Source organism: Scyliorhinus torazame, chromosome 11 (genome assembly GCF_047496885.1).
Source record: "Scyliorhinus torazame isolate Kashiwa2021f chromosome 11, sScyTor2.1, whole genome shotgun sequence".
Lineage (NCBI taxonomy): Eukaryota > Metazoa > Chordata > Chondrichthyes > Carcharhiniformes > Scyliorhinidae > Scyliorhinus > Scyliorhinus torazame.
In genome coordinates, this window is record NC_092717.1 from 80,366,001 (window position 1) to 80,382,418 (window position 16,418).

A 16,418-nucleotide genomic window follows, 5' to 3' on the forward strand; every position below is an offset into this window, starting at 1 on the left:
CTCCAAATGATTGCATTTGCCTGCAGGTCTGTTGCATCAGGCATTTCCACTTCTTCAAACAGGAGTTTGCCAAGTCTGAGACTAGTGCTCTGACCTCCCGTTGTGTTCTCTCTTATGACGAGAGGAGATGCGCACACAGTTCACTTCCGACAAACAGCTATCGCACAATGAAAATTCAGATTAACTGGTCCTTCAGTGACCTTAATTGGGCATCGCACTGCTGCTGGATGGGTTGCTGCGCGCACATCCAGCCTGCCTTTGGGAAAACAGTCTGTGGTGGGAACTTGTAGGAAACCAGGCTACACTTTTTGAAAGATTTTCCCATTCCTTCTCCAGTTCCAAATCACCCATAAGCTCTGTACCTCTCTCCATGGATGCTACAAGACCTGCTGAGTGCTTCAGTATTTTTTGCTTTGATTTCAGCTTTCCAGCATCTGCAGTATTTTGCTCTTGGATTTACTTGCAAAACTGGGGACCACAGGTCATTTTTGCAAGCCAAGGGTTGCATGCTTTGCTGGAAGTGACTAATGGGCAAGAAACATAATTGGTGATGCCATCTGCCAACCAAAGTCCAGAAGCTCCAAGTATGCGAAGCATTGGTGGAGATGATGGAAGGCAGGCAGCACCAGTCATCCAGAATGTTCACCCTGCCCTTATCCCGGCAGTATGTCACAGATAGCAAGTGGGTCACACGTGAATAGGATGCTAATTTTCATGTTCAAGACCTGGGCAATAAGCCGACAGAACAGATTATCCATCCACCTCATCTTAAACCCAACCACTTTTCATCCGCCCCATGAAGGTCATCGCCAGAAGAAATTGAGAATTACTCCTCCGAGTTCATTATGGTGAATAGAATAATGATTAAATGTGCCTGTTAGGATTTTGTGTCTGTCACACTTCACTGCTTGGATTCAGTGGCAATAGTCACTCCCTTGACTGGCCTGTTTGCTCACGTTTTCACAGAAGCTGATTGTAATTCTTTATCTCTGCTAGCAGGATAGTGGAACCTAGGATTGTAATAATTAAACTCCCTTATGACCTGGACCAGATCTCGGTGTCTGAATTCTCTCTCTTCAAGCTTTAATCACACTGAAGGGGGACTGAGGTAATGCTGGACAAGGTGTGATTTGGTTTGGTTTGTAAGCTGCCTTTTTTCCATGTTGCTGAACCTTACTGAATATGATTAAAGTAACTTAATTTAACTTCTGGATATGACCTGTTCAAAAAAATAAATACACATATACCAGCCCACTTTGGACCTTTTTTTTTCAGTCGTAGCAGGAAATCTCCCTGATTAAGGTAACTGTTTTCCTATTACAATCTGCGGCTTCCTGATACCGTTGCTGAATGGCTATGGGGCAGAAGTAAATGAGGGTGGTGGGGCGCTGATTTCTGGCAACAAAGCTGATGCACCGACACTGATCCAATCTCCAGGGCGACCAAGGGAATTGAGTCACTTTTGAGAATTGCTGTATTATTTTGTGTCATACATATAGTACTCTTTTGAACCAGCTGAGTTCTTGAAATGAGCAGTAGTCTTCTTGCAAAGATAAACTAATTTATTGAGTAATACAAATAAATATTGTGAGTTTGTTTTACTTAATACTCAACTAGTGAAACAAAGAAACAATTGTAGAGATAACTAATTGAATGATACAATACAATACTTTGATAACTAATAGCTTCTCTCTCTCTCTACCTTTCCTATGTCTGTTCTCTCTGCACTCCTGATACACACTCCTTCAGAAAGAGCGGGAAAGCTATTTGTATAGATCCTGATAGTGAGACCTCTAGTGTTTAATTGTCTGTACTAGCATGACCTGTATTGATCATGTATATTGATATACAGAGATCACTACAGGAATGGCAACCCTGTTGTTGAGACTCCTGGTTCCTGGAGGGTCCTTTAATCTCTGCACTTGTCCTTGATGAGTAGAAATCTCACCCTCGAGAGCACCTGGCCATTCAGAGGGATAAAAGAACAGGGTTGTGGCTCTTATTGGAGCCTGCCTTTCTTTATACTTGATCACACAATGTACCCCTATTCCTTCCTACTAAGCCGAAAAAAAACGTAGGGTTTTCTGAATGGTCGTACCTGCAATGAGGCCCTTAAATGGGAAGGTCGCCCACTAGCCGAAGGGAGGTGAATAATGATGTGTTGGGTACTCTGCTACACAGACGAACCAACACGGTTGCGAATGGTACAACTCAGTTTTATTGCTCACATTTATTTACAGTGATAAACTGGTTACTGAGGTTCGATCATAACCCTAGAATCTGTGGACCTATTCCTAATACTATCTTGTAGTGGCACTCAGCACATGGTGGATGTCTGAGTGGCTTGTTATGAGCTCTGTGCCCTGAGCTATCTCCTGCTGGAATGCTCAGGAAGTGTCGTGTTCCCTGTTTTGTACTGTGTATGCTCTTGCCTGTGATTGGCTGAGGTGTTGTGTGTGTGTTGATTGGTCCGTTGATCTGTCCATCAGTATGTATGTGCTATGATGTTTCCCTGAATATCATGACAAGTAAGTGGTGGGATCTCCAACCTGCATCATCACACGGCAAGCCCCACCTCCAAATTCGCTTGCGGTGGGGGAACATTAATTCCACCCTATGTGTGGCTCCACATCTTTTCCCAAATTTTATAACTTCACACTTCTCTGCATTAAATTTCAACCACCACTTGTTCATCCTCTCTATCCACCCTGTCCATGTCCTCCTGACGTTTATCACTTTCTACTTCACCGTCTAGTATAAACCATTCCACAGTGATTCACCACAACTCTGTTGCCAGTTATTCAGATGACCTCATATCCATGCTGACACTGTCCTTTTTAGTCCATGAGCTTTATCTTTGCTGACAAGCCTATTCAGTTGAATATTGGCAAATTTATTTTTGAAAGTCTATGCACATCATATCAACCGCATTACTGTCTCGGTTTCCTCATCAAAAAGCTTGATCAAGTTGTAAGCATGATTTACCCTTCACAAATTCATGTTGGCTTTCCAATTCTTTCCAAGTGGCTGTTCGTTTAGTCCTGACATTATTTCTAAAAGCTTTCCACCTTGGGTTAAACTAACTGACGTGCAGTAACTGGGCTTTTCCTTGCACCCTTTTTGAATAAGGGTCGAACAGTTATAGTTTTTCGGTTCCTGACACCGCCCATGTATCAAAGGAGGATTAGATAATTATGGCCTGTGCCTCTACAATTTCAAACTTTACTTCCCTCAAAATATGTGGCTGTATCAGTCCTGATGTTAATAGATAGCCTCTCTCATACATTCTCTTTATCAATGTTGAGCCTAGTCAGTGTCTCAGCTGCCTATTTCCCTATGATTCTCTTCTTGGTGAAGACAGATGCAAAATATCCATTTAGTTTCTCAACCATGCCCCATCCATAGAATCCCTATGGTGCAGAAGGAGGCCATTTGGCCCATTAAGTCTGCACCCACCTTCCAAAAGAGCACTCTACCTAGCCCACTCCCTTCTCTATCCCAGCAACCACACCCAACCTGCACATCTCTGACACTAAGGGATAATTTAGATCTGCCAATCCATCTCACCTGCACATCGTTGGACGATAGGAGGAAAGCGGAAGAAACCCACACAGACAGGGGGAGAATGTGCAAACTCCACACAGTCACCCAAGGCCAGAATCAAACCGGGGTCGCTGGCGATCTGAAGCAGCAATGCTAACCACTGTACCACTGTGTCGCCGTCCATGCATAAATCCCTTTTCGGTCCTTGATCAGGTCCTTTTACTATTTCACTATTTAAATGCTGAAGAAAACTTTTGGATTATTTCTTCCTGACGCTTTCTTCTCATACTACCTCTTTGCTTCTCGTGTTCTTTTCTTGCTTGTTATACAAATGGAAATTTGATTTTTTGTTTCTATTGTGGAATGCTTCACTATTATGAGCCGAATCTGCAGCTTTATGGCACGTGAATTGGCATTACAAATTCTACCAAGAATTTTGGGCGCAATCTAACAGAAACATTTCTCAGAGCGTGATCTACCGGACATGTTGCGCTGGAAACTCAATGGGCCGTGGCACAAGGTGGCCGGTAGATGCCGGGAAACCCCACTCCCGGGATCTACCCATTCATTACGCCCCATGCGATCGCGTTAGACGTCGCAATGTGAATCCTGCCCATTGTGAGTGAGATCACTTTTTGGCAGATCTGCATATTAGAGTGAGACAGCTAGTCTCACTATAATGTGCAGTTGAGTGAGGTATCCGAGGCTTTAGTATCTACCCCTTTCATTTCAGAGACCCCGGGCGGGCCCCCAGGATTCTCTGTCTCACCTGCCGGCCAACGGGTTTCCCATTGTAGGCCACCACACGCCGTCGGGAAATCCCTGGCGAGACGGAGAATTCCGACAGCGGAGAATCCAGCCCAGTGTTTCCCGCTGCTAAGCTAGCCGGGAAACACATGGCTAAATGTGCTCGCCATAAAACACTGTTCCCATTTGGTTACATCTGGCCCTAAGTGTCATTTGTGGTGGGTTTTGCTGGGAGTTTCCCACCAGAGCGAGTTCCCCACTACTAGCTAACCACACTTGGTCACTTTTGTGGACCCTGGGGAGTTTTTCACCAGTTGAGCCCACACTTAGAATTATTTTCATCACGGGGAGCTGAACTCATTGGCCAGACCAGCTCCGCCATTTTGAAAGTGTGTCCCAATCTCTAAGTGAGCTTGATGGTCCCCCCACACATGGGCAGTGTCATCCCCTACACACATGGGCATTATCCCACCCCCTCCCCAAGTGAAGACACCCCGCTATGGGATCACTGAATTCCCTTCAGGCCCTCCTACAAGTCATTACGTCCCCCTTTGAGGTCCCCCAAACCTCCCCAGAGGTCCCTACTTACCTGCCCTGCACCCCGCCACCTTCCTTACATGGGCATGTCCCCCTCAGACTCTGGGCCTTGGAGGTGGGACCCTGGTTCCCTGGGAGTGCTCCTGCTGGCTTTGCGATCTCACCCTGGCACTTTGGCAATGCCAGCATGGCAGTGCATAGGTGGCAATACCAAGGTGCCCACAATCAAGGGGGAGAGTCCGGGGTCCACCCTGCTCTATCCCTGACCACCTAGATGCCTCTGATGGCCCAGGAGAGCAACCCAGGTAGGGTGACGTGGCACAGTGGATAGCACTGGGGCTACGGTGCTGAGGACCTGGACTCGAATCCCGGCCCTGGGTAACTCTGTGTGGAGTTTGCACATTCTCCCCACGTCTGCGTGAGTCTCACCCCCACAACCAAAGATGTGCAGGTTAGGTGGATTGGCCATGCTAAATTGCACCTTAATTGGAAAAAAATAATTGGGTAGTCTAAATTTATTTTTAAAAAGGAGAGCCCGCCAGGTGCCATTCCTCCTGTTCCACGTTTGGGGGGGGGGGGGGGGGGAGGGGCGCGCATGTGGCCAGTGCCAGGGGGCTTGTGCCAACTCACCCATGCTGCCCGGTGGAGGTCGTTGATCTTCTTACAGTACTGGGTGCCTGTCCTCCTGGTGACATTAGCTGTCCTGTGGCTGACTCTTCCGAGACCATCGAGAGAACAGGGTATCCTGTCTGCACTCGCCCGTGGCCAGCATCCCCAAATCATGGAGCTGGTCTCTCAGTGGCATGGCTGCGAGTTGTCTGGAGCTTGCTCTCCTTGCTAGCAGGCAGTTGCCGGGTGTGGTCCCAGCGAATTAACCGGAAGGACAATCATTTGCGGCATGAAGCCCTTGGGGCCTCGCTAAGTTGATCAATCAACCAATTAACTTTTGATACCGGTGACGGCCTTGCTGGATCGACCGTCGGGAAACTTGTGGCAGTTTCCGCTCGCTACCGCACTGAGAAACATTTCCGTTAAATCACACCCGTGGAGTTTGCAGACGAATATAGATAGTTTGCAAGAGTGGGAAAAAATCTGGCAGATGGAGTAAAAGTGTGAAATTGTTCACTTTGGCAGGAAGAATTAAAAAACAGTATTATTTGAAAGGAGAATGACTGCAGAATTGAGAGGAAGAATCACAAAAAGTCAGTATGCAGGTGCAGTGCTATCTTTTGTTACGAAAGGAATGAACAAAGAAGTAAAGATGTTGGCTGGGATTCTCTGGTCTCCGACGCCGAAATCACGTTCGGCGATCAGCCTGAGAATCCACGTTGCCGCCAAAATCAAGAGCGGAGGCGCCACTTTTGCGATGTTCTGCCGCCTCCAAAACGGCGTACTCGCAGAGTATCCCGCATGCCGCACGACATTACCTGAGGACCTCCCACCAATGCTGCGACCTCGATGGGCCGAGTTCCCAACGGTGTCGGTTGTGTGTGGTATTTATTTTCGGGAACTCGGCGTGGCCGCTGCGGACTAAGTCCAGCACCCATACAGACAGGGGTGGGGAGCCAATATGTAAGCAGGGAAGGCTTTGGTGGGGGCTGGGGGCACTGGTGGGGGGGTGGTCCTGAGATGGCAAGCCCGATAAAGGGAATCACTATTTAGCAGGCCGAGTCTGCCTGCGGCCAGCGCCATGTTGCATGCCGCGGCCGCTGCAGGCCGCCGCCGTGTGCACGCGCGGCCACGGACCCGCCAATTCTCCGGCCGTATCCGCAGCTAGAGCCGGGTGCTCTACGCCATGTGCCTACTAGACCCCCACCAGACGGAGGGTCGGTGGCCATTTGTGCCGTTTTTTCGGTCGTAAAACGCCACCATTCCCACACCGGCGTCAGCACTTATTCTCAGAATTGGAGAATCCAGCCAGTTATGCTCAATTGTACAGGGCATTGGTGAGGCCACGTCTCGAATATTGTGTGCAGTTTTGGTCTCTTTATTTAAGGAAGGATGTAAATGCATTAAAGGCAGTTCAGAGGAGGTTTATGTAACATTAGGTAGAATGTCTAGAATATAAAGTTGTTAATGCAATATCATAATTAACCACTAGATGGAGCTAGGTGCTGACCTATATAAAGCACTGACTCTCAGGCTTTTGGGAGAGGGCTGGCGAGAGTGCAGAGGAGGGGTCTAGAGAATGCAGAGAACAGTTTCGAGTGCAGAGACTAGTGTTAGTATAGTGTAGATTGTAGATTACTGGATTCTTGCTTGCTATAGGAGTAAGTGGTTGAGTTTTAATAAGTAGTGTAATAAATGTCAGCTTTGTTATTGAACTTAGCTTCTGTGGTCTTTGTGAACACTACGGCATCCGTCCTGATAATAAGAATCACAAAGAACACCACAGTTTACTGGATTGGTACCTGGAATGAGCGGCTGTGTTATGAGGATAGGTTTGACAGGCTGGGCTTGTTGCCACGAGGGTCTAGAAGAGTGAGGGGTGACTTGATTCAAGTATGTAACATCCTGAACAGTATTGACGAGGTAGACATTAAAAGAATGTTTCCTCTTGTGGTGAGTCCAGAACTCGGGGGGCATGTTTCTAAAATTAGGTGTTGCCCTTATTGGACACAGATGAGGAGAATTCTTTTTCTCCCAGAGGGTTGTGTAATTTTGGAACTCAGTGCCTCAAAAAGGGGTAGAAGCGGGATCACTGAATATTTTAAGTCAGAAGTAGGTAGATGTTTTGGGGGCAAGGGAAAAATTATTTGGGGTAGATGGGGAATGTGGAACTCAAACAAATCAGCCATGATCTTATTGAATGGCAGAGCAGGTTTAAGGAGTCGAGTTGCCTACTTAGGTTCCTATTTTGTATGTTCGTATATGCCTCTCTAACTAAACCTAATACAACTAGCCATATCTATTTTATCATTTGAAATATCATTCATTTCCATTGGTTTTTGGTGTCATTTTCTAATTGCTATAAGGATTATTTTCAGATTACAGATTCATGAAAGTCAATGAACCCGAAAATCAATCGGGATTGCAATCTAGTTGAGGATTCCCCTCACCACTGAAACTCACACATGCTGAATAGCAAAGGCTGATGAGGGAATCTCCAGGAGCAGTCCTTCAACAATGTGACATATCTGTGGTGCAACCGCTGCTAACGAAACTTGCAAACCTTCTTTGCAGTTGCTGGATCGTCAGAGAATCCCGACAGTGCAGAATTCCTACAGTACGGCTCATCGAGTCTGTACCAATCCTCTGAAGAGCACCCTTTTCAGCTCACTACCCCACCCTATACCTGTAACCCACCTAACCTTTGGACACTAAGGGCAATTTTGAATGTTCAATCCACCTAAACTGCACATCTGTGGATTGTGGGAGGAAACCGGAGCACCCGGAGGAAACCGATCATAGGTCATAGAACTTACAGTGCAAAGGAGGCCATTCGACCCATCGAGTCTGCACCGGCTCTTGGAAAGAGCACCCTACCCAAGGTCAACATCTCCACCCTAACCCCACTAAGGGCAATTTTGGACACTAAGGGGCAGTTTAGCATGGCCAATCCACCTAACCTGCACATCTTTGGACTGTGGGAGGAAACCGGAGCACCCGGAGGAAACCCACGCAGACACAGGGAGGATGTGCAGACTCCGCACAGACAGTGACCCAAGCCGGGAATCGAACCTGGGACCCTGGAGCTGTGAAGCAATTGTGCTATCCACTATGCTACCGTGCTGCCCACAGATGCAGACAGTGGGAGAACATGCAAACTCCGCAGAGACCATCACCAAGGCCAGAATCGGACCTGGGTCACGAGCGTTGTGAGGCAGCAGTGCTAACCGCCATGCCACCCAAATGTTGCAGATTGTGGCCATAGCAGTCTACTCTGTGAGAGACCATTTAAAAAAAAAAAAAAAAAAAAATTTTAGAGTACCCAATTCATTTTTTCCAATTAGGGGGCAATTTAGCGTGCCCAATCCACCTACCCTGCACATCTTTGGGTTGTGGGGGCGAAACCCATGCAAACACGGGGAGAATGTGCAAAGTCCACACAGACTGTGACCCAGACCGGGATCGAACCTGGGACCTCTGCGCTGTGAGGCAGCAATGCTAACCACTGTGCCATCGTGCTGCCCGTGAGGGACCAATTTTTAAAATTTATTTTCACCTTACCTTTTGGAGCCTTGAGCACAGTCTCAGCCTCTCTTCCCGATGGAAGTGGAGATAAAGTGAAACCTTTACTGGACTGTACTTCGATTTTCAGAAGACATTTGATAAGGTGCCACATCAATGATTATTGCGTAAAATAGAAGCTCATGGTTTCGGAGTGTTGCTCTGTTTATCTGGTTATAAATATGGCGGTCAATATGGTCGCCTTTCTTATTCCTACTTATGTTTCTACTTTCAGAGTCGGCAGGTATCTCTCGATACCGCCACAAGGTTCAACCCGAACACCAATCAAAGAGCCAATACACCAGTTAGTTAGTTCAAAGTCAATACTATTTATTTACACACACATTAATATCTACTCATGCACAACAGTACTACAAACTAAACTATCTCTAACGCTAACTTAACTTTGGATGCCCACTTAGTCAGAGGAACAATGGCTGCTGTTCGGATCTAAGGCTGTTGGGTTCGAAGAGATACAGGAGAACAGCTAAGGTCATCCGTCTGGTAGCGAGCGTTGACCTTGAACTTACTTGCTTCTGGTGATGCTGGTGGATGGGTCTCTCCGCCTGAGAGCCAAATCCAAGAGAGCGAATCTCTCGTGGGGGTTCCTTCTTATACTTGGAGGGGCTTCGCGCGCTTTTAGGCGGGCCTTAAACTTGGTCCCAATTAATTGGGCCGCTTCTCGATCATTGTTATCGATCTTAACCAATAAAGGGGTGGGTGCCCTGATGGCTGAGCATGTCTTAGGTGGCCGTTGGCCTTGCTTTGTGTCTTTCTGGCGCCAGTATGTCTGTAACAGTATCAACTAACTGATTATTAGTCCTTTGTTCCTCAGAGATGGGCCGTCAATATGCTAATCGACCCAGAGGTTCGATTCCGTCTGGTAACTGCTTCCCAAACATACATTCAGGCAACATGCCTGCTTGTTGTCTAGTATTGTCCACATTTCCCTACATTCTTTGTGAGCGTCCATTTTGTATTCTGGGAGTGGCCATCCCAGATGGCTACAGGAGGTAGCATATTGGCATGGATTGACAATTGGCTAGCTAGCAGAAAACAGAGTTAGCATAAATTGGTCTTTTTCTGGTTGGCAGGATGTGATGAGTGGTGTGCCACAAGGATCGGTGCTGGAGCCTCAACTTATTACAATTTATATAAATGACTTGGATGAAGGGATTGAAGGTATGGTTGCCAAATTTGTTGACGATTGGTCGAAAAGTAATTTGGAAAGAGGACGTAAGGAAGGAAGAGGACAAAGGGACATGGATAGGTTAAGTAAATAGGTTAAATAAATGCGATTGAGAGGCTGATGTCTGACGGCAGTCATGGTGTGAGTGGTCACACACAGGGCAGCTCCTGCTTGAAGGCATAGAAAATAGCTCTTTTTCCCCAAGATTGGGTGTAATTTTGACGGAAAAGTGTAACTGAAGGTCGGGATGGTATGCCTGCTCGTTACCAAACCCAGAGAAGGTGGTGAAGGACTTGGCAAAGGAGTTGGAAGGGACGGGGCTCAGCAGCCAGTGGAAGGAAGGGGAAGGGTCAGTGCAAGTAGCAAAGCCCCAGATGGAGCAGCTGAAGGCCTTCATCAAGGAAGAATTCTACCAGCAGAGGAAGGAGAGGCAGGAGGATCCCTCAAAGGCCATTGAAGGGGCTGTGGCTCCCCTGGAGGGATCGATGGAGAGGATGGAGAAATGCTTGGAGGCACAGGGGTCGCAGATCCGAGAGATTGAGAGGGTGATGTCGGACCACAGCGATTGAGGGCAGATTAGCAATGAAGTTACTGTGTTGAGTTGATAAAGGCAATCCCCACCCCCCAGCTGCAGCCTGTGTTTTTTCTTTTTGTTTGTGTTTGGAGGCGGTGACCTGTGGTTGAAGATGAGTCTTTGTTTGGGTGGGGGAGGGTGCGGCCTGCCGGGAGCCTTCTTCACAGACTACAGAGGTGAGGGTGGAAGGGGTAGCGAGGTCAGTAGGAGGAGCCTTGGGGCAGGAGTTGCCACGCTGGCAAATAATGCTGGTGAATGGAAGTGAGGTGAGGGAGAAGGCTGAGAGAGGTGGCCGAAAGGGATTATGAAGATTTGAAACAAATTGGGAGGTGTCTGTGTGGTAAACCACGGTATTGCATTGTATGGCATTGTATTGTATTGTGCATGCCTGGGCTTCTCCAGGCTGGCTCCGCCTATGGCTCCTCCCCTCAGGATTATGTATAAAGATGGCAAGTCTCCACCTCCAACCCAGTTCGGGTCCAGAGGCAGGGGGCTTGCTGTTTAGTGCATTAAAACCTCAGTAACGTTCATCACTTGTCGTGTGTTATTGATTGTGTATCAATTTAATACGCTAAACTCCTAAAGATGAACTCATCACTCAAGCCTGGTCGCTTGGTGCTGGACCCACAGGCAGCCGATGCTACAGAAACGTTTGAACACTGGCTAAGCTGCTTCGAAGCGCACCTCACATCCTACGCCGAAGACTTCACAGACCTCCAGAAGAAGCAGATCCTCCACTCACGGGTGAGCTCAAGAGTCTTTCTCCGCAGGCCCACCGGCGACAAGCACCACCACCTCCGCCCATACACCGCCCCCGCCATTCGCCTTCTCAACATCTGGGTGAAGAAGAAGAAGACAACACGCTCCCGGACTCGCAGGTCTCGACATCGGCACCCACACCACAGCCGGGACTGAGGCGATCACGGCAGAAGGTCAAGGCCCCCGACAGACTTGACCTTTAAGATCACTTCACCCCCCGCCGGACTTTTTGTTTGAACAGGGGGTGAATGTGATAAACCACGGTATTGCATTGTATGGCATTGTATTGTATTGTGCATGCCTGGCCTTGTCCAGGCTAGCTCCGCCTGTGGCTCCTCCCCTCGGGCTTAGGTATAAAGGTGGCAAGTCTCCACCTCCGAGAGGCGTCCAGAGGCAGGAGGCTTGCTGTTTAGTGTATTAAAACCTCAGTTACGTTCATCACCCGTCGTGTGTTATTGATGGTGTATCAGTCGGCACCACGTTTAGGGAAGGAGTAAAAGTGGTGGTCCGAGGGGAGTTTATCTCATTCAAGGCAGGTAAGGAAAGGAGGGAAGAATATGAATGGCTCATGAAAGAGATAGGGAGTACTCAAGGGCACCCACATGGAGGGATTGAGGTGGAAAGAAATTACAGGAAAAATTGACAGATTGATGTCCGAGAGGGCCATAGGACAGCTGCCTAGTGCAAGTGGGGTGCAGTCCGAATACAGGGTGAACGCAAGTCGAATGTTAGCGCATGAGCTATGGAGGCAGGCCGCATCCATAGAAATATTGAAGATACGGAGATATGGACTGGGACATAGGATGTGGTGTCGGAGCCGGGAAGAATAAACAATGTGTTTAGGGAATACTATAAGGAGCTGTCTCGGGCGAAGTCTAGGTGGGGCGGGGCGGGGGGGGGGGGGGGGGGGGGGGGGGCGGGTGCCCAGATACGGGATGGTTCTTAACCAAACTGGAGTTTCAGTTCGAGGAAGAGAAGAGGCAGGTGCTAGAGAAGCCCCTGGGGCTGAGGGAGGTATTGGACGATATAAGGGGTATAAAGTCAGGGAAGGCCCCGGGGCCTGATGGTAATCCAGTGGAATTCTATAAGGAGTTCACGACGGACCTGGCACCGTATCTCGTGGGGGCGTTTAATGAGGCGTTGGAGAAGGGGGGAGCTGCCAGAGACGATGATGCAGGCAACAATCAGAGTAATACCAAAGAAGGGGAAGGACCTGTTTGAATGTGGATCGTATAGGCTCATATCGCTGTTAAAGACAGATGTGAGAGTGCTTGCTAAATTGGTGGCAGGAAGGATGGAATGTTATGCCCCGGGGCGGTTACGGAGGATCAAACCGGCTTCGTAAAGGGCAGGCACCTTTCTAAGTAATATAAGGAAGCTGTTAAACATGATCATGACCCCGTTGAGAGCCTAGGTCCAGAGGTAGTGGTGACTGTGGACACGGAGAAGGCATTTGACCGCTGGAGTGGCAGTACCTCAGGTTCTGGGAAGGTTCGGGTTTGGGCCGAGGTTTGTGGCTTGGGTGTGCGTGTTATATGTGGCACCAATAGTGAGTGTGCGGACCAATGACATGAGTTCATGGAACTTGGAGCTGCATAGGGGAATTAAGTAGGGGTGTCCGCTGTTGCCGCTATTGTTTGCGTGAGCGATAGAGCCTATGGCAGTGGCTCCTAGGGGGTCGACAGAGTGGCAAGAAATTACGTGGAACGAAGGGAGCATCGGGTGTCGCTATACACAGACGACAACTATTGTACGTTTCGGACCCGCTGGAGATCATGGAGAGGATCATGGGCCTGTTAGGGAATTTCGGGGTGTTCTCGGAATACAAGTTAAATGTAAGGAAAAGCGAAGTGTTCCCGGTGAATGAGTTCGGTCGACATGCCAATTTAGGGGAGATGCCATTTCAGGTGGCCAGAGAGAGGTTTAGATATTTCGGGATTCAGGTAAGGGGGAATGGGCGATGCTACATGAATGTCATCTAACAAAGCTGATGGAGGAGCTTAGGGAGGATCTGAAGAGGTGAGACATGCTGCATTTGACTCTGGCAGGGAAGCTCCAAGCGGTGAAGATGAATATTCTGCCAAGGTTCCTGTTCATATTCCAGACACTTCTGATCTTTGTACCAAAGACCTTCTTTCGAAAACTGGATATGATTACCTTAGACTTTGTATGGGCAGGGAAGGTACTGAGGGTTAGGAGGACCGTTTTACAGAGACAGAGGTAGAAGGGAGGGTTGGCATTGCTGAACCTACTACATTATTACTGGAGGGTGAATGTGGAGAATGTGAGGCAGTGATGGGAAGGAGAGGGGGCAAAATGGGTTTGGATGGAGAAGAATCCTGTAGAGGGTCCAGCTTGAGGACTCTGGTGACAGTGACGGTGGCATTGCCAATGCGCCAAAGAAATATGCAGAGAGCCCAGTGGTGCAGTCCACAGTAAAGATCTGGAACCAGCTGAGGAGGCATTTCAGGATGGAATGGATATCGGTGCTGGGGCCTCTGTGCACAAACTATGGTTTGAGCTGGGATAGATGGCATGTATCGGAAGTGGAGAGAAGTGGGGGCTGGTTAAGGTGAGGGATCTGTACCTGGTAGAGGGGTTTTCCAGTATGGAGGAACTGAAAGAGAGGGTAGAGCTCCCAAGAAGAAGTGAGATTAAGTATCTGCAGGTAAGGGATTTCGCATGGAAGGACTGGAAAGAGTTCCCCAGGTTACCAAGGAACACCCTGCCTGAGCGACTGCTGCTTCTGGATGTGGAAGGGGAGGGCAGGTTCGGAGACATATACGGATGGCTGGAAGAGCAGGGAGGTGAGCAGGTGGTGAGGATTAAGGAGAAGTGGGAGGGGAGATAAATTGGTGAGTATGGAGTGAGGCGCTACAAATGGTAAATGTGACCTCCTGATGCCCAAGGTAGAGCCTGATACACAGATGGTACACAGGGTACATATGACTTCATAGAATCATAGAATTTAGAGTGCAGAAGGCCATTCGGCCCATCGAGTCTGCACCGACCCTTGGAAAGAGCACCCCACTTAAGCCCATGCCTCCACACTATCCCTGGAACCCAGTAGCACTACCTAATCTTTTGGACACTAAGGGGCAATTTAGCATAGCCAATCCACCTAACCTGCATATCTTTGGACAGTGGGAGAAAACTCCGCGGAGCACCTGGAGGAAACCCACGCAGACACCGGGAGAAAGTGCAAATTCCGCACAGTCACCCGAGGCCGCAATTGAACCTGGGACCCTGGAGCTGTGAGGCAGCAGTACGAACCGCTGTTCCACCTTGCCGCTTGAATGAGCGGGTTCTCCCAAGGGCTGGCGGATGAGTGTGAGAAGTGTTGGCGGGGCAATCGAATCATGATCACATGTTCTGGGCTGCGAAAAGTTGGAGAGATTTTGGGTGAGAGTGACTGCGGCGCTAACGAGGATAGTGGGGATGAGGTTGAGCCAGGCTCTTTGGTGGCGATATTTGAAGTATCGGAGAGGCTGGAACTGATGGAGGAGAGAAAGGCCGACATTGTGGCCTTCACCTCTCTGATTGCCCAGCGAAGAATTCTGTTGGAGTGGCGGTCAGCAATGCCACTGGGGGTAGCAGCCTGGCTGGGTGACTTACATAACTTTCTTCAGCTGGAAAAGATCAAGTACGAATTATGGAGTTAAACGGAGGGCTTCAGGGCAATGTGGGGGATAACCATGGCCGTGTTTGAGCAGTTGTTCATCGTCGGGAGGGTGAGGGAGGAGGGGTGTGAAAAGGGGAAAGAATTTATCCAAACTGTAGTGTTTTGTGTTTGGGTGTTTTGTTCCCCGAATTGTTTATGATTTGTAACCTTGTGTATAGGTTTGGAATCAAATACATTTTTTTCAAAAAAGGTTTGTGAATGGGCAGAAATCTGGCAAATGGAGTATAATGTGGGCAAAGGTGAAAATGTCCACTTTGGCAGGAAGAATTTTAAAAGAGCATGTTATCTAAATGGTGAGAGATTGCAGAAGACTCTGGATGTCCGACTGATTGATTCACAAAAGGCCAGTGTACAGGTGCAGCAAGTAATTAGGAAAACAAATAGAATGTTATCATTCACTGTGAGGGGGATTGATTACCAAACTAGAGATGTTATGTTTCAGATGTACAAGGCATTGGTGAGACCACAAAGAGAATTCTGTGCACAGCTCCCCGTGTTTGCGTGGTTTTGCCCCCCGCACCCCAAAGATGTACAGGTTGGATGGACTGGCCACGCTAAATTGCCCCTTAATTGGAAAAATGAATTAGGTACTCTAAAATTATATTTTAAAAAAGAATTCTGTGCACAGTATTGGTCTCCTTTAAGGAAAAATGTTAATGCATTCAAAGCAATTTAGAGAAGGTTTACTGGAATAATACCAGGAATGGGGGGTTGAATTGACTTTGAGGCAAGGTTGGAGAGATTAGGTTTGTACCACCAGAGTTTGGAAACGTAAGTGGTGACTTGATTGAAACCATTTAAGATCCTGAGGGGTATTGCCAGGTAGATGTGGAGAGGATGTTTCCTCTTATTGGAGAATCTAGAACTTGGGGTCACTTCAAAAAATAAGGGCTCACTCATTTAAGATTGAGATGAGGAGAAATCTCTTCTCCCAGAAGGTAGGGAATCATTGGAACTTTCTTCCTCAAAGGGAATATTATTTGAATATTTTAAAGGCAGAGTTAGATAGATTCTTGATTAACAAGTGGGTGAAAAGTTTTTGGGGTAGGCAGGAATGTGTGGTTGAGATTATAATCAGATCAGCCATGATCTTATTGAATGGAGGAGCAGGCTCTTGGATCTGAGTGGCCTTAATTCGTATGCTTGTGTGTTCATATTCACCTTGTTCAGACATTATGATCACCAACCTCACAATCAGTCACTTGAAAATAATGAAG

The 16,418-nt window shown here is 48.0% G+C and overlaps 1 protein-coding gene across 2 annotated transcripts in view; it reads left to right on the top strand.

The window, feature by feature from the left end:
- csmd3b (CUB and Sushi multiple domains 3b) overlaps nt 1-16,418 on the top strand; it is a 2,718,576-nt gene that overhangs the window by 2,108,433 nt on the left and 593,725 nt on the right. The gene's annotated exons all lie outside the window — the stretch shown is intronic.